Source organism: Micrasema longulum, unplaced genomic scaffold (assembly GCF_059751315.1).
Source record: "Micrasema longulum isolate JH-2025_06_02 unplaced genomic scaffold, ASM5975131v1 h1tg000773l, whole genome shotgun sequence".
NCBI lineage: Eukaryota > Metazoa > Arthropoda > Insecta > Trichoptera > Brachycentridae > Micrasema > Micrasema longulum.
In genome coordinates this window covers 179,300-198,957 of record NW_028277967.1, presented here as the reverse complement: position 1 = coordinate 198,957, position 19,658 = coordinate 179,300, and positions in this window count along the sequence as shown.

Sequence of the window (19,658 nt, the reverse complement as noted above, 5' to 3'; positions counted from 1 at the left end):
ATCAGGTTCTCGACGTCCTGGACGTCCACTGCTGACTGTTCGTCGGCAGTTCATATCAGAACTACGGGACGTGAACCTGACTTAGGAGGATGCACAAGAGCTGGCAGCTAACAGAGATGCTTGTAGGATCTTTGTGGACACCATATGCTCCAACTACGGAGCGGACATGGAATAATGAATGAACTGGAATCTGAAGCTTAGGACTGATCGCCTTACCTTTGTAAAAAAGATGGTCTAAATACGCTTTGGTTTACAAATGAAGTTCCCTATATATTGGGTGCGGAAAGGTGAATGATGATGAAATTGCCTTGATGAAAAATAACACACATTGTTTTTTGGCGTAATAAATAATTTATTCATCAATGATCTTAATTATTAATCCGATTCATTTTAGATAACGTCCTATTTCGTTATAATTAACTAAGTTCAGAAAAAAAACACGATAGCCCTGGGAAACTCATGAAGCAACAGTATGTAGTTTTATTGTTTTGGAATTATGAATAGAATTGGATATTATTTCAGTAGAGATGAAGCTGTTAAGAATAATAAGAAAAATTTTACGGTATTTTTTACTTTTTGTCCATAATGTAAATTGTACATGGACGGGCTTATTGCCAAACGGTAATGTCTTCCATCCTATTGATAAAATAAAAGTTTTATTGAATAGAAAACATTATTTCTAAATGAATTAAGCCGCAAAATATTTTTCAGCCCACACTCACTATGAAGGTTTCAAAAATTCTTACACATTAATACTAAATGCACTCTCGTACAAGCATCACTACTGCCCATTCTAGATTACGCTGATGTTTCCATGACTGGTTTAAGCTATGAGCAACTCGACAAACTTAAACGACTTCAGAATACATGCATAAGGTACATTTTTGGTCTTAGGGAATATGACCACATTTCTGATTATCGTAGGCAACTGAAATGGCTCAAAATTAGACAGCGGAGAAACTATCACTCCCTCTCACTTCTGTTCAGTGTACTTCATAGTCCTAACGCTCCTATATACCTGCATGAAAAATTTCAACGCTTATCAGTTCATGGTTTACCTCTTCGTTCTAATTCTCAGCGCTCTCAATACCCATCCACAATTTCTCTTTATTCTCTTACTTTTAGAGTGTCCATGCCGCTTGACTTTGGAATCATCTCCCATCCACCAACAAAGATGTTACTACAGTATCTCTGTTTAAAGCACGTCTGAAGAATCATCTAGTTTCTCTTTTTTAATTTCTCCTACTTTCCTCCTTCCTCTTTTTACCCTTTTCCCATTGAGTAATAGTATTGTTTAAAGTAATTTATATACAAATACATTTATTTCTATTTTGGTATATCTTTGGCTTTTTTTAGCTCTATTTTCTATTGAAAATGTTTTAACTTGAATTATAAATAAAAAAAACTTTTATTTTTTTGGTTGTTTATAAAAAAATGCCATTAAGTAATCAATTCGCCAATTTACAATAAAAATTATGTCCAAAGAGTTAAAAAAAATTAATTAAAAGTCTTTAGTGAAGAATTCGAAGGTATACAAAAATTGAAATAACTGCATTTGCGTAAAAATTACCTGAAATCAATACTCAAACTTAGTTGTAGGCAAAAAAAAAATAGGTATTATTTAAGTGTAGGTTAGTAAAAAACAAAAATTCAAGAAACGTAAGTTATTTTAATTTAATTGCCGTAAAAAAATTAAATCTAAAAACCGACAATGGAAAACGAAACATATCAATTTTTCAATACTCGTTTCCGAGCGGGTGTAGTCTGACGATTGGAAAATTTACAAAATAATTCTGGCTACCAGACGCCACAGCGAAGGTAGACTGCAATCTTGTACATTTATTTGGTACTTTGATGTTTGATTTTTTAAATTTTAATTTAAGTACGAATTTTGAACAATTTTTATTTGACCAGTCTATTTCTATTTAAGTCTGAAAGAGTTCATCTATTTTTCATAATTTTAAACAAATATAGACACAACTACTGGTTTGTAGATTTTTTATTAAATTTGCAACGATAGTCGTGACTTCCAGTACGTAACTACAATTTATTGCTACTCTAGAAGATACTTTTTAAATAAGCATTATGTAACTACGTGTATGTTCGGAGAAAGGTAGGAAAGGCAGGGAGATTGTTACAGACCGAAAAATAGATGCAAACTAGATGCACGACGGAGCAAATAAGACTATGGATATAAATATTTCTAGAATTAAGGCAATATATTTAGTTACCACACTTTGTAAAACGTGTTTGTATAATAATGAATCGACTGTGTTTATGACTCAGGCTAAGAACTGAGACTTCTACTTCAAACAACAATATCGACCAAAGTTAACCAACAATGTGTCAATGATTCAAACTAAATTTATGAACCCTTTTTTTCTACGTTATATTTTATTGCCCTTTAATAATAAGGAATAATTTATTTTTTCATTTTCCTTTTTTAATTACAATACAAAAAAAATACAATCTTTTACAGAATATATTATTTTTTCTTTTTTATGTTACACAAAAATATTACAACTGTCCATTATTTATTAAAGGAGCAAAAATTAACATTTTCATGTATACCCACGAACAGGCCATGCCTTTGTGAGATTTTTTTGTTTACTATTTTTACTATTATTATGTATTTCATTGTTATGTAATAATGCTGTATTTTTTTAATACGCTGTTTTACCTCTTATGTATTTTGAAAAAAAAAACGAAAAATAAATAAATAAATAAATATGTATTTATATATTTTTTTTTTAAATTAACAAACAAAAAAACAAAACAATTTCGCTTGGACACTGAAAATTTTCATTAACCCCATATTTTTTTTCGACCTTGCAACACTTAAAAATGTTATTAAATCCCGTTCTTTATGGGAAAACATCGCTACCATTGAAAGTGATCAGTACCGCATATTAATTTCACGCTTTGTTATTGAATTTTCCCATCATTACCGAATGATTACACCATAAATTAAGACAATAGGGCTGTAAACCAATGTTTTTGGTACCTACACATTTTGAACACTTAAAATGCTGTGGTGAAATAATCCTTTGCACGTGGTGATGTAACATCGTGTTACCACAAGCAAAAGACGAAAAATTCTGAAGTTCAGACATTAAAAAAAATAAAAACCCTCAGCATTTAATACGGAAAGTCTAGATAAAATATTTAAGGTATACACAGTATACGCTCTTTATAAAATTAATTATATTATACAAATTTGTAAAAAATAAAAAATAAAAGAATTTGAGATGAAACACTCAGATACCAACATAAAATTAAAATTCCTGAATTCCACACAACTCAAAGGTGTAAAAAAATATAATTATCTTCCCAATGAACTAAAAACTATTAAAAATAATGTATCAACAAATAAATTTAAAGTTAATCTAAAGAAATTTTTTGAACACGTGTAAAAGCTACATTAAACTTTTATTGTTATGAATGTATTATTGTTTTTTTCTTTTTATATATCCTTTTTTTCTTATGTACTTGTATTTAAAATTATACAAACTCTTATAAAAAAACAACTACAAAAGTGTAAGTCACTCTCCAAGCACAAGAGTAAGTCTCTTTTTTTGGAGAGTTACAGTTAAAATAACATATAAAAAAAATTAAAAAATTAAATATGTATGCACAGATTGTTTAATATTTCTTCCACCGCTCGGAAACGAGAGTGGAGAAATTGATAGGTTTCGTTTTTCATTGTCGGGGTTTTAGATTAAAAATTCTTACGACAATAAAATTTAAATGACTTAAATTATTTTAATGCTTTAAAAATCACTGACTTTTTGTATTGTTTTTTATTTTTTTATTATTTTTTTACTTTTCTTTTAAATATACATTTGAGGTAAAACAGAGTATGAAAAAAAAAAAGCATTATTACATAGCAATGAAATACATATTAACAGTAAAAAAAGTAAACAAAAAATCATACAAAGGCATGGCCTGTTCGTGGGTATACAAGAAATGTTTATGAATTTTTGCTCTTATAATAAATAGACAATTATAATATTTTTGTGTAACATAAAAAAGAGAAAACAAAATATTCTGTAGAAGATTTTAAGGAATTTTCTTTTTTTAATAGTTATTAAAATTAAAAAAGGAAATAAAAAATATTTATAAAAAAACATAGAAATATTCCTTATCATTAAACATTTTACTTGCCTTCAGTAAAAAAAATTTTTTTAAATTTATTTTCTTGCCTAAAACTGTTATAAATTTTGAAAATTTATCATGTACCTACCAACTTTAATAAAATATTTTATCAATACTTACATTACTCTATAAAACATAATGTAATACGATACTTTAAAAAATATTTATTTACATATAGTCAAACTTGGTTATTACCAGGAAGCTTATTTATTTTATTTATTTCATTTATTTCATTTATTTCATTTATTTCATTTATTTCATTTATTTCATTTATTTCATTTATTTCATTTATTTCATTTATTTCATTTATTTCATTTATTTCATTTATTTCATTTATTTCATTTATTTCATTTTTTTTATTTATTTCATTTATTTCATTTATTTCATTTATTTCATTTATTTCATTTATTTCATTTATTTCATTTATTTCATTTATTTCATTTATTTCATTTATTTCATTTATTTCAATTATTTCATTTATTTCATTTATTTCATTTATTTCATTTATTTCATTTATTTCATTTATTTCATTTATTTCATTTATTTCATTTATTTCATTTATTTCATTTTTTTTATTTATTTCATTTATTTCATTTATTTCATTTATTTCATTTATTTCATTTATTTCATTTATTTCATTTATTTCATTTATTTCATTTATTTCAATTATTTCATTTATTTCATTTATTTCATTTATTTCATTTTTTTTTGTTATTTTTTTTTTTAATTTTTTTTTTTATTTATTTTATTTATTTTATTTATTTTATTTATTTTATTTATTTTATTTATATTATTTATTTTATTTATTTTATTTATTTTATTTATTTTATTTATTTTATTTATTTTATTTATTTTATTTATTTTATTTATTTTATTTATTTTATTTATTTTATTTATTTTATTTATTTTATTTATTTTATTTATTTTATTTATTTTATTTATTTTATTTATTTCATTTATTTCATTTATTTTGATTATTATATTTTTATTTTCTTTTATTTAGGAAACATACAGTACAGTTACATAGTTTTATATTTTACAAAGTTAGACTTAACTGTAACGGACCAGTGAAGTTTCCATATTATAAAGTAATTATATGTAAGGTTATTAATTAAAGTACCAATAAGAGAACGAAAAAAACATAAATAGAAGTTGTTTAAAAATTAAAATTAACGTAAAAAAATGAAGAAAATTTGTAAAAGTAATTAAAAGTTAAGAATTAAATAAAAAAATGAAAAACATGCTCAGATGTAAAAATAAAATAAAAAGAATAATAACATTTTTTTAAAAAGGAAAAACATAAATATAATCAAACAAATTTTAAGGGATTCAAAGAAACGATGAGAATAATCTTTAAAGAATCAGTAAATAAGAAAATTAATTTAAGTTAATTTAAAAACACCTTCAATATTAATGACACATAGTAAGAGCAGCAATATTGATTTTATATTCATATACAATATAAGTAATTAAAAGTAGAAGTAGTTTAAAAGTATAAAAACAAGTCAATGCAGCAGAGAAAAAAGAAAGAATAACAGGTATAGCAAGTAATATTTAAAATTTGAAAAAGCAATATAAGGAGAAGATTTTAAACCAAAGGTAGTTGATAAAATTTCAGTAAAGCGATTTTAAAGCGAAAAATTAACAATATTAATGTATGTAATGTGAAGTGATGTAAGAGAAAAAGGGATCAACGGGAGTTTTATTCAAAAGCTTTCAATACACTATTTTAAAATAGTTGTAATCCTGTATGATAGATATTTTTATATGGTTAAAAAAGCTGTTAAAAGTGGCACACGATCTATGTAAAAACGAATTCTGACAATAGTTCGGATTGACGCTAGGTATTCAAAGGGTTGGGTGATTTCGTAGGGCACGTGATGGACAGTTAATTTTGTACCAGACATGTAAAAGCTCTCTGGGCGTTCATTTGAAATAAATTAATAAAATAAAATAAATGTTCAGGAACATTTCTGCATACTTAACAAGAACGTCAATAATGGACTTGTGTCGTTATCACTCAGGGGCTAAATGTCAAGTTTGTCTCTAAGCACCTTTGGGTACTTATTACACAGTATTCCGTAAAAAATGCGATATTTAAAAAAATCGTGTGGAAGTTATAAAATTTTGGATTATTAAATTTTATTGTTTTATGAACGAGTATTATGTTATGTAATTAAGTTTATTTATTGATAACAAGCATTATAAAAATCTTGTTCGGTTTCACGGTAGAAAAAACCGTAAAATCAATATTTACGATTAATGCTTTAAGCCAAAGGTTTACTTTCGTCCTAACGAAAGTTGTACGAAACCAAGTAAGGGTTATCACTGACCTTACAGATCACCCGGGGCGAATCGTCAACATAAACGATAATGCACAGCTTACAGTTGTATTTGACTTTCGATAGTATTTTTTATTTTTATTTTATTAGGTACACAAACAGTATTTTTTTTAAATTTATTTTTTTATTTTTGAAACCGACACAGTCATAGCAACAACAAATTCATAAAGAATAATAATAAATAACAAGACCAATAATGGGTTTTGTATGGGAACAAAAATATATAAAAAATAAATGGGTAAAAAACTGGTGGAAATGATTTAAATTTTAAATAAATGTTAATTATTTATTTGTTTTTCTGTAAATAAAGTTACAATAAAACATTATTTTAGTTAGTCAAATATAATGGTTAGCTGCGCATAATCGGTTCTATACACGGTTCGCCCCTGATATATATTTATTTATTTTTTATTTGACACTTTATGTACATGTACAATAAATATAAGGTCGGGCATATTGCCTTAAGGCAATTTCTTCCTACCAACCCAAACCGTTCAGTTTGAGAAAATTATAAATACATGGACATATTGAATCTTACAATTTTATTCAAAAATTAAAAACAAAAATTAACAAAATAAAAATATTTTTAAAAAATTAACACTTTACTATGAAGAGAGGAGAGGGGATTAAAGAACCATTTAAATATTTAGATGGTGATAGAGTTTAGACAGATTAAATATACATACATACATACATACACATACATATATACACATACATACATACACATACATACATACATATACACACGTAAATATGCATATATATACATATATATATACACAAACATACACGCATACACTAATGCACATACTTTCGCGTACATATATATAATTAATAATAAAATAATTAACACTAATAAGTAAAACGATAAAAAAATACTTACTAAAAAGTATTTACAGAAATATTGTCAATTCTTTTGTATATTAGTGTAGGACACTCATGCACACATTACAAAAATGTAATTTTACAATGTATATAAAATAAATAACTAAAATTTATTTTTATTTTATAAATCACCACCGCCGTGCATATCTTCCTACAAAAAAAAATATCTATAAAGTGCGCCCAGCGCCCAATCCGCTCTCAGTGAACGATGAAACTAGCCGATTACCTCAGCTTATTTCTCCATACAAAAAAGTACACTATGTTTTGCATATTTAACCCAGGTCAGCTTTTTTAGTACTAAAACAAGCTTGCATATTACTAATATTGTTTGAGCATTTTGGAAACTAGTATTTCGAACATTATTTCCGAAGGACTAATTTTCTTTGATAGGATACCGTTGGCATATTATGTATCACATAGAACATGTGGGGTTATTTTTTTTTTATATACTTGTTAATTTTTTTTATTTTGTTAATCTTTGTTTTAAATTTTTGTATAAAATTGTAAGATTCAATATGTCCATGTATTTATAATTTTCTCAAACTGAACAGTTTGGGTAGGTAGGAAGAAATTGCCTTAAGGCAATATGCCCTCTATAAAACAAGATATTCTAATAGGGATATGATGCTAAGTGAAGGGGTCAACACTGTTCTGGCATCGAGAAAACACTATAACGTAGGCAAAAAGGTCCATAACCTTTTGCTGGAATCGTGGAAAGATTGGAGTGTTGTCAAGTTGCAGAAAGTGTTGACCTCGCTCTTTCGTAACATTGGTCTTAGGGAGTCAGAAAAGTTGATGCATGCCACAGATTGAAGATTCTTACTGGATGTCAAAAATAAAATATGAAAATAAAGAATAATTATAAAATATATATTTATAGATGGCAACCATAAAGTTTCGCATTAATAAATTGTCTATGTTTTTATGAATGTATGTATGTGTATGCGCATGTGTGTATGTATGTTTGTGTATGTATGAGCAACTCGATAAACTTGAACGACTTCAGAATACATGCATAAGGTACATTTTTGGTCTTAGGAAATATGACCACATTTCTGATTATCGTAGGCAACTGAAATGGCTCAAAATTAGACAGCGGAGAGACTATCACTCCCTCTCACTTCTGTTCAATGTACTTCATAGTCCTAACGCTCCTATATACCTGTGTGAAAAATTTCAACGCTTATCAGTTCATGGTTTACCTCTTCGTTCTCATTCTCAAGGCACTCTCTTAATACCCATACACAATTCATCTTTCTTCTCTAACTCATATAGTGTCCATGCGGCTCGACTGTGGAATCATCTCCCATCCACCATCAAAGATGTTACTACATTATCTCTGTTTAAATCACGTCTGAAGAAACATCTCCTTTCTCTTCCTCAATCTCTCCTCCTTTCCTTTTTCCTCTTTCCGCTTTTTTCGTTTTTCCCATTGAGTAATAGTTTTGATTTAAGATAATTTATAAACAAATACGTTAATTTCATATTTTTATATATTTTAAACTTTTTAATCTTTTTTTTTTCTATTGAATATGTTCTGTAACTTGAATTATAAAAATAAAACTTTTATTTTATTGGTTGGTTGGAAGAAATTGCCATTTGGCAATAAGCCCGCCAATGTACAAATAACATTATGTACAAAAAGTAAAATAAATAAATAAATATGTTTGTGTGTGTGTATATATGTGTGTATATATATATGTGTATATATGTGTATGTGTGTATGTATATGTATTTAAATGTGAATACGATTTTTTTTTTTGTCAGTGCTCTCTATTAGTTTCTTGACTATTATTATATTTAAGAATGTAATTTCCTAGCTTGGAACGGGGTGTGTACCCTTGTTAGCTGGGCAAAGTGAACGTAAAATTGTATTTTAATAAAAGGTGTAAATAAATAAATAAAATATTACACAGTGTTTAAAGTTGCCACTTAAAGCAGCAGATGACAGGTTATAAGCCCTGTACATGCCTAAACTGACATACTCTTTTCTCAATTTTTTTTTTCCCTCTGTGTTGCAAAATAAAATATTTTTACTAGCAGTAGTCAGAATGTTTGACCACAAAGTTAATGCTTTGAACATAAATAATATTATTACGCTTGGTTCACTAATTTAATTAATTTGCGCAATAAAATATAACCATAAACAATACGATAATTGCATCAATGCCGTCTGCATTTGCGGAGATGATTGTGCATTTGCGTTGATTTTTGACATGACAGACATGCAAAATAATAAATATTAAGTGCAGCAGCCTGATAATGACTGTGGATGCAACTCCGAACTCTACACGATTAAATATCAATGATTTATTAATGTTATTTCATACTGACCACACCGGATGCCAGTTCAAAGTGCACATATTTATATGTTGGCATCCTTGAGTACACCCCTTGACTATAAAATAAACATCAAAAATGACATTTCTTACTAGTGTCAAAATCTTTGATTTATTTATTTCATTTTACTTGATTTTATTTTTTACTATTATATCAAATTGCATTGTATTATTGGCAAATACGCATTTCATGGATACATATTTTTATTTCTGTTTTTTTCGTGATAATGTTTGCTTGCTTGTTTATTAATTTAACTTAAAAATATATTTCTTGCTTACCGTAACACTTTATTTATTGTTTGCTTTACAGAATTTATTTCATAAACTTATATCTTTGCATTTTTTGTTTATATGCTTACTGTTTTTTCTTGCATACCTTTGTTATTGTGGTTTTTTTTTTTTTTATACTTTGTAAAACTTTTTATCATATCCTTTTTAACTCATTTCACATTTTTTTCTGTATATTCTGTGTTTATTATTTAGTATGTTAGCATGTATTTCATTTTTATTATTTGTAAATGCCTTTTGGGCGTTAATGAACAAAATAAATAACTAACTATGCATTTTCAAAATACTTATGCTTTAAGTGATGTCCCATTTCTGTTGCAATCAATTTCTTTTCATGTTCCCAACCGTGTCACCAGAAGTCAAAATCTGCTATTTATAAAATCTTCTAAGAGCAACTTTGGTTTTTATGCCCCAATGTCCAGAATGTGTAGATAAGTCAATTCATCACTCGACTTGGAATTTTTTTAAATAGCTCTTCCGGCTTTCCATAGATCTTTTCGCGACTAAACAGTGTGGGATGAAGTTGGATTGGCATGGTTTAGCTCAAAGTTTTAGGTCTTTCGTTTTTTTGAATATATTGTATACAATTATTGTTTTGCCCTTGTTTGTCTTTGCTAAATAGTTTTATGTTCTTTTTGTTCAGTTTCTTGCATTTATGTTTCTTCATGTACCTGTTGTAATTGGCTTAGGCCGTATATATATAATAAATAAATAACTAAACATAGATATATATATCTTTTAAAAATACACGTATTGCAAATATTTGTCGGAATAATTCCGCATCAATACAGGGTGTTCTTTAAACCCTGTCACATACAAAACCACAATGATCAGTATGAGCAAGAAGACATATTGGCACATTAAAATACATTTTTAGAACGAATAAAATTTACAAAAATAAAATATTTAAAAATAAATGGTTGATTACCTCTGCAGGGGAGAAACGAAGAGGGGGGAGGGGGAGTCTAATACACCGTTAACGCGCCGCCGCGCCTCCCCTTGCTTTTCCCCTGCAGAAGTAAGCAACCATTTGTTATTTTTAATCTTTAATTTTTACAAATTTTCTTCGTTCTAATTATTTTTTTAAATATGCCAATATGTCTTTTTGCCCATACTGATCATCGTGGTTTCGGATGTGACAGGGATTAAAGAACACCTGTATAATGAGTCGACAATATTTTGAGATTGTCCAAATTTTTTTAGACAAGGACTGGATTCTACTGCCTGGGGCCGTTAAAATAAACATATTACAAGAGAGATGAAAAACATTTAAGAGAAGGTAATACAGAAGTCTAGGCATGTACTGAGCTTATAACCTGCCATTGGCTGGTTTAAGTGGCCACTTTGCACACTGTGTAACATTCACCATTCTGCATATATTTAAACATTTATATTGCTTAAACTCTTTAATCTGTTTATGTTTGTGAAGTTCAAACTTCCCTCAAACTAGGGTTAAAAAATAATGTATTACGCTTTATAAAAAAAACCATTAAAAAAACTTCGGTTTTAAATAATTTATTCTACTTTAAGTTATTTTTCTAGTTGGTCACCTTTTTTATTAAAAGCGTAATATCTTAATTTTAAACCTTAGTTTGAGAGAAGTTCTGACGTATTTTAATCACAACTGTTTATGACTACCGACCAAAATTTAAAAAAAAGACTAAAATAATGAAAAAAAAAAGTTTTGAATGCTTAAAGCTTAAAATAAAAAATGAGATATCTCCTAAACTATAAAACTTTAGCTGAGGAAAGTAAGGTTCAATAATTAGCAAATGACCTCATTTTTATGCAAATTTGCTATGGCGGGTTCAGTTCCAGTCACCCAGTAAATTGAGTTTAAACATATTATACTACATATCATTGATATACAATACATAATATTACTGATTACATTTTACATATACACAGACAGATTAGAGACGATGTTTCATTTAAATTCAAACGGCCTTTGTGGTCTAATTAGTTTAAAATTTACACATATCGTGACGTATAAGGGGCGTGGTCAATGAATGAATTTTTAAAATATATTTGGACCCCTGTATTTAGTAGCCTAACGTGTCATGTACAAGGCTAAGGTACTCGGAAAAAAAATTTTGATAGACAGCATATTTGAATGGTTATCCCTCTTATTTTTAGATGCTTAATTTTACTCTGAATATCTACAATGAATGGATTTACCGACCGAGTATCTGTTATAGCTTGAACGCCCGAACGACAATCTGATAATATTTTTGCAATAACCCATCTCTCTGGTGGTTTCTTTGATAACCATTCGAGAGCTTCTCGTATTGCGAGTAGTTCAGCCTGGAAAACTGAGCAGAAATTATCTAATTTAAATGTTCTGCCTGGTAATTATGCTACTGGATTAAAATTGTAAAAAAATGTGATATTTCCTTATTGAGTATGGAAAAATATTTTTTCGCTTGTGGTTATTGCGAGTCGGTCGGGAGTGTAGGTACGTAATACGTATGCAACGCTGGTCACCATGAACGGCTTGTATATTCGTACAATCAAGGTCTGACCCGTAATTAAAGATGGCACCATTCATCATACATCGAGAGGTCAATCCGCTGAATAAATTACTACCTGTGGACAGGTTACACGTCCCAGAAAGGGTAGGCAGATAGATTTATTGGGCATCGATCGAGTGTTGTACCACGCGGCCTTCAAAAGTCGCCAAACGAACGTCTCAAGCTTGTGGATCTAAAATCCAAACGAGAAATTGGTCATGTTTCCATTCTTTTATCGATATGTTTTGAATTTTTTTATCGATATGCAACGTATTTTTATTTTTGATCTTAAAACTGTACAAAAATAGCATTAGATCAAGAGGAAATCCCAGCAGTCGTAAGAGGTTCTCCTGTAATTTGAATGATTTAATACCAAAAACACGTACGATTTTGCTTAGAGAAATTTCATTTTTGTGGCCCAAAGAGTGTTCAATGTCATGGATGCACTCCAAAACGAACGCCATTTTCGGGAGAAGTGAACAGGAGAGTGGGCCGATAATGTATAAGGTTTTTTATTTTTTTAGACATCAAAGTGAAAGGGGTCTAAAAAGTTGCATTTTGGATCACATTTAAAGTAAAAATAATTTTTTTAAATATACCATACGACTTTTGGCCCTCAACCGACGTTTGAAGTTTATCACTGTAATAACATTTTATTAATTATCTATATTGATGAAATTGTATTTTGTTAGTAAAGATATAACTTAATTACATTACTAATTCGAACACGTTTGAAAACTACCGAAATGGAAAAAGTTTACACTCCGCGGAACTAATCCCGTTGAGCGCCTGGCTAATATTGATGAAAACAATGGCTCATTTAAACAATGCTACTCATTCATTAGAAAACAAACTGCAACTCACGCCCTTCGATGCTTATTTAATAAGGTTCAATGCACATTATAAAATATAATTGGACTGTTTTTTCTACTCAAATACGAAATGACAGCCGGTTTAGCGCAAAAAATCGACCTTTTCGTAATTTTCAAGCTCTGGTTGAGAGCCAAAAGTAGTGTCGAATATTTTTTTTGATATTTTTCGCATTCTGAGTAATCCAAAACGCAACTTTTTAGATCTTTTTCATTTCAAATTCGGAAAAAAAAATATCGGCCTACCCTACTGTACAGGTTTGGATTTTGTCAGAGGAAAGAGGCCGTTGCAGTAATCTGCCGTGAGACATGGCATAGATTTATTTACTATTGATCGTGTTTTCCAGATGTTTATTAAAATTTCGATTTATGTCATAATTTTTATTCGTAGTATTTTATTTTATTTCATTGGAAAGCCAACAGACATTTGTAAATTTATAAGATACAATTATATTAAAAATACATATCATAAGTTTATATTAGCTGTATTCCTAGATTTTTAGAGGGCATTTGAAACGATAGATAGAAAAAAACTAATACAAAAACTAAGAATACTTAGACTATCTAATAGTGCTATCAAACTGTTTCAAGAATATCTAAGTGAAAGGAACCAAATAACAAAAATAGATAACTCAGAATCGGAACCGATTGAAAATGAACTAGGTGTCCCCCAAGGATCAGTGCTAGGACCAATATTGTTCATTATATATATAAACGACATCACACAGATAATAAAGCACTGCAAAGTACGACTATTCGCAGATGATACCCTTATATATATAGCGGGAGAAAACTATGAAGACTCAATTAATAAATTGAATGAAGATCTACAGAACATATCGTCATGGCTAAAGATAAATAAATTGAAATTAAATGTTAGTAAAACAAAATATATGGAAATAGGTAATAAAGCACATGGCATAACAATGAATGTAAATATTGATGGTAAAATTATTGAAAGGGTTGATGAAATGAAATACTTAGGAATTATTCTTGACTCCAGATTAAATTTAACATCACACTTTGAATATATACATAAGAAAATTTCAAAAAAGATTTTCTTCCTAGGAAGAATTCGAAAAAAAATAAATAAAAAGAGTGCAGAACTTATATACAAAACAATAATTGCCCCTCATTGGAACTATTGCTCTACTATATTATATTTAGCTAACGAGGGAGACATAAACAAGTTTGAAATACTACAAAATAGAGCAATGAGAATTATACTGAAAAAAAGCAAATATAATAGTGTTGAAAAAATGAGAAAACAATTGAACTGGATAGGAATAAAGAAAAGACTATTGTATAATGTATTTGTATTTATATATAAAGTGTTTAATAATCTCATGCCAAAGTATTTTATAAGTGAAATTATATGAAATAGAAATGTACATAAATATAGGACAAGAAATAGAAATAGGATAAGACTACCACTTAAGAAAAAAACAAAATCACAAAATAGCTTAATGTATAAAGGGTTAAAACTGTATGATGAGATGCCTGAAAGTAGGAAAAATGAAAGAAAACTTACGGATTTAAAAATGTTATGTTTATTGTAATAATGTAGTTATGTAAGAAATATTTAATAAGTATTTATTATAATTGTAAATATATTAGTTAATATACAATGTAATATTAACTAACTTAAGTAAATAAATAAATAAAGTCCAATTAGAGGCTTGCACTTAATATTGTTATTTCATATGTTGTCACATTAACATTATACATAACATAGAATAATTAATCATACGCAACTTATATATTATTATTAAAAATGTTAATGTAATACCTATTATTAAAAATATATTACCTTTTAAATATTGTTTACACAGTTGCACATTATAATATATAATACAACTATAGTTGACCACACTGTGTACATTTATTATGTGATTGAACTAATGAATATAAAAAATGAAAAACTGTTTTCAGGCGTTACCAAGTAAGTGAATTGATTTAGCCAGATGAATGTCAACAGCATGTTTTTAATTCTTTATTTCCATTCTTAATTTTTAATTACTCTTACAAATTTTCTTCATTTTTAATATTATTTTCATTTGTAAATACTCACTACAAACCTTAAAATATATTTTTTTCACTTAAATTTTAATTTTTAAACAACTTTCATTTATGTTTTCTTTTTCCTTCTCTTTTTTATACTTTCATAATTAACCTTACATATAATTGCTTTTTAATATGGAAACTTCACTGGTCCATTAGAATTAAGTCTAATTATGTAAAATATTAAACTTTGTAACTGTACTGTTTGTTTCCTGAATAAAATAAAATAAAATAAAATAAAAAAGTTTCAGTTATATTAATTCACAAAAGTGGAAATATGGAAAAGTTGAGGAAATGAGGATTTTTTAAGTTGGGCAGAATGATGAATGTTAAATAGTATGTGATGTGGCCACTTTAATCAGCCAATGACATGTTGCAAGCCCTGTAAATGCCTAGACTTCCAATTCCCCTTCTTAAAAACGTTTCTCCTCTCAGTTGCAAAAACTTAGACTTATTAAAATGTTTGACAGCAAAGTTAATGCTATAAATACATCTTAATTATAAATAATACTCATCCTTATCAAATCACAATTATGTAACGTGATTCCAAATATACTTTAATTTATAAAAACACTTTTTGTTGTAAATTATTACGTAATTTAAAATGCCAGGGGCTGGAGGTAATTCGTTAAACGTTTTGTTTCACCTGTAATTAAAATTTAATTACCGCTTTAATGGGTATTACTAAATCTCGAATAATTAGAATTATCAATGCAGAAGCTTCCAAAGCGAGCTATAAATTCACAAGCAAAAAATAATTATATTAAAAAACTTAGTAGGTGTCTTGAAATAAAATAATAAATATATTTTTTTAATATATACAGATACTACTTAAAATTATTTTTTTTAAATTCACTCTGTGGTATGACATTTTACGCTTACTCATTTATAAATTTGTATAACATACTTTTGAGTTATACGTCGACCGGTTTCGAGGTTACTTCCTCATCTTCAGGACTTGAACCATTTTAGTAAACCACGAGCCAACTGCGTGACATCACATGATTGGCCCATTTCACACCATCATCATCTCCCTCTCACTTCTGTTCAATGTACTTCATAGTCCTAACGCTCCTATATACCTGCGTGAAAAATTTCAACGCTTATCATTTCATGGTTTACCTCTACCTTTTAATTCTCAAGGCACTCTCTTAATACCCATCCACAATCCCTGTTTCTAAGTCATATAGTGTCCATGCGGCTCGACTGTGGAATCATCTCCCATCCACCATCAAAGATGTTACTACATTATCTCTGTTTAAATCACGTCTGAAGAAACATCTCCTTTCTCTTCCTTAATCTCTCCTCCTCTCCTTTTTCTTCTTTCCTCTTTTTTCCCTTTTCCCATTGAGTAATTGTTTTGATTTAAGGTAATTTATAAACAAATACGTTTATTTCGTCGACAATTTAACACCACGGCCTAGTAAAAAACAATAGGGTGGATCGATATTCATTGTTTTATAATTATTGACTTATTTAATGCCCGGCACACGCAATCCAGTACACCATGAGACCGACTGAAAGTCGTACGGGTTTTGGGTATGACATAATTTGTGCTCTGGGAAAACCTACTTTATTTACTTTGTTTGCTTTACAGAATTTATTTCACAAACTCATAAAGCCCGATGGTAAAAAATACGAATGACGGAGTGGCCAAAATAGACCCAGTTTAAAAAAACCTACTTGTTTTTTAAATCATTTGAATAAATCTTTTGAATGTGATGACAAAGTACATTGTTTTTCTGAAATTTCAAATTTAAAAAGTAAAATTAGATTTTTTTCTTTTTTTAATCAGTTTCTAAAACATAAAGCGTACAAAAATGGACCTATATAAGTTATTCATAATATTAATAATAATTAAAACACCTGTATTTATCAGCTTCTCCGAGCAGCGTCGCCAGTTAGCGATTATTTAGCGCAGCAGATCTTATTTTTTTATTTTTTTGTATTTATTCAACATTTTATACATAATGTTATTTGTACATTGGCGGACTTATTACCAAATGGCAATTTATTTCTACCAACCAATAAAAAAAAGTTTTATTTTATAATTCAAGTTATAGAACATATTCAATAGTAAATAAAGATTAAAAAGCTAAGGATATATAAAAATAGAAATAAACGTATTTGTTTATAAATTACTTGAAATCAAAACTATTACTCAGTGGGAAAAGGGAAAAAACAGGAAAGAGAAAAGTTGGAGAGATTAAAGAAGAGAAAGGAGATGTTTCTTCAGACGTGATTAAAACAGAGATAATGTAGTAACATCTTTGATGGTGGATGGGAGATGATTCCACAGTCAAGCCGCATGGACACTATATGAGTTAACACTATATTAATTAAAACGAAGAGGTAAACCATGAACTGAGAAGCGTTGAAATTTTTCACGCAGGTATATAGAAGCGTTAGGACTATGAAGTACATTGAACAGAAGTGAGATGGAGTGATAGTCTCTCGCTGTCTAATTTTGAGCCATTTAAGTTGCCTACGATAATCAGAAATGTAGTCATATTTCCTAAGACCAAAAATATACCTTATGCATGTATTCTGAAGTCGTTCAAGCTTATTGAGTTGCTCACAGCTTAAATCAGTCATAGAAACATCAGCGTAATCTAGAATGTGTAGTAGTAATGCTTGTACAAGAGTGCATTTAGTATTTAATAGGTAAGAATTTTTGCAACCTTCTAAGTGAGTGTAGACTGAAAATTATTCTGCGGCTTGATTCTTAATTAATTTAAAATATTATTTATGTATATATATAAAGAACACCGTCACAGATTGTACGGTTTAAAAGCGGCCAAACTACTTTTCATAAAATATAACCTACAAATACTTAATTTTAATACTAATTATATAAGAAATTATATTTAAAAAAAATATAATTTCCTTATTATTTACACTTCCGTTTTTGCATCTGTTTTCGTTTCTGCCTCTGTTACTGTTACATTACTAATAATAACCCAGAAAATTAATTGTACAAAATAACTAAGATTTTCTTTTTTTTTGTGAATTTTTATTGATTATTTCGTGATATTTTTATCTTGTTAACATAGGAAATGTTTTGTTGGAATGTACAAGCGAAGTAGTGCTTATAAAATTTCAATGTTATTTAACAATAATCGTTGAGCAAATTGATTGATTTCATGTAAGTATTTTAGAAGCAGAATCCAAGTTAAATTAGCCATAAATATCCATAATAGAAGATAATCAATCAAAACATTGATCCACTCATAAATTTCTGACAGCATCTTTTAATAACGCAATCCATTTTTGTTCCAAATAACACTATCAAAATGGAATTTTAGTCAGCCTTGAATAATTGTGTATGTATTTTGTTTTTTAATTTGTCTGTACCCAATAAAAAATCAGTAATTGAAACACAAAAACAATTTTAATCAAAATCAACTCTTTCAAACCTGAATGTAAAAAATATTTTAAATTGAAGTTTTTTTTATTTATTTATTTACGTGTTTTTGTTTACATTTTAGTACATTTCTTATGACACATATTTCACAATATTTATCAAATCGAAAAAACCCACATATGCATAGCCTGTGCGCAAGCATAATAAATATAGAATACATTATGAGATAAAACAATATATTTATTTCAACAATGTTTGAGTATATCCAAATGCTTGCAGACCAGCCAATGACAGGTCATAAGCCCTGTAAATGCCTATACTTCCATATTCCCTTCTCAAAAATGTTTTTTCTCTCTGTTGAAATAAATTTAAATTTGAATAACTCCCTAGAAGGAAAATCCAGCCAGTCTGCAAGCATTTGGACTTACTTAAACATTGTTGAATTAACTACCTGGTAAAAGAAGTATAAAAATTGGAAAATTGTTTTCAGGCGTTGCCTAGTAGGTGATTTGGTTCAGCCGGATGAATCTCACCCACGAGAAAAAGGTTTCAGCTCTTTAACTTCACAAACATCAACAGATGAAAGAATTGAAGGAATATAGATTTTCAAATATGAACAGAATGGTGAATGTTACACAGTGTGTAAAGTAGCCACTTAAACTAGCCATTGACAGGTCATAAGCCCTGTAGATGCTTAGACTTATATATTACCTTCTCTTAAATGTTAATACACGAATGAGTAAAATATGTGCCCGCGAAAACATGAATAAATTATTGCACGGTCATAAACACTTCCAACGTTTTATTCTCCTGACGCCATATACAAGTAGGCGCTGGGGTCG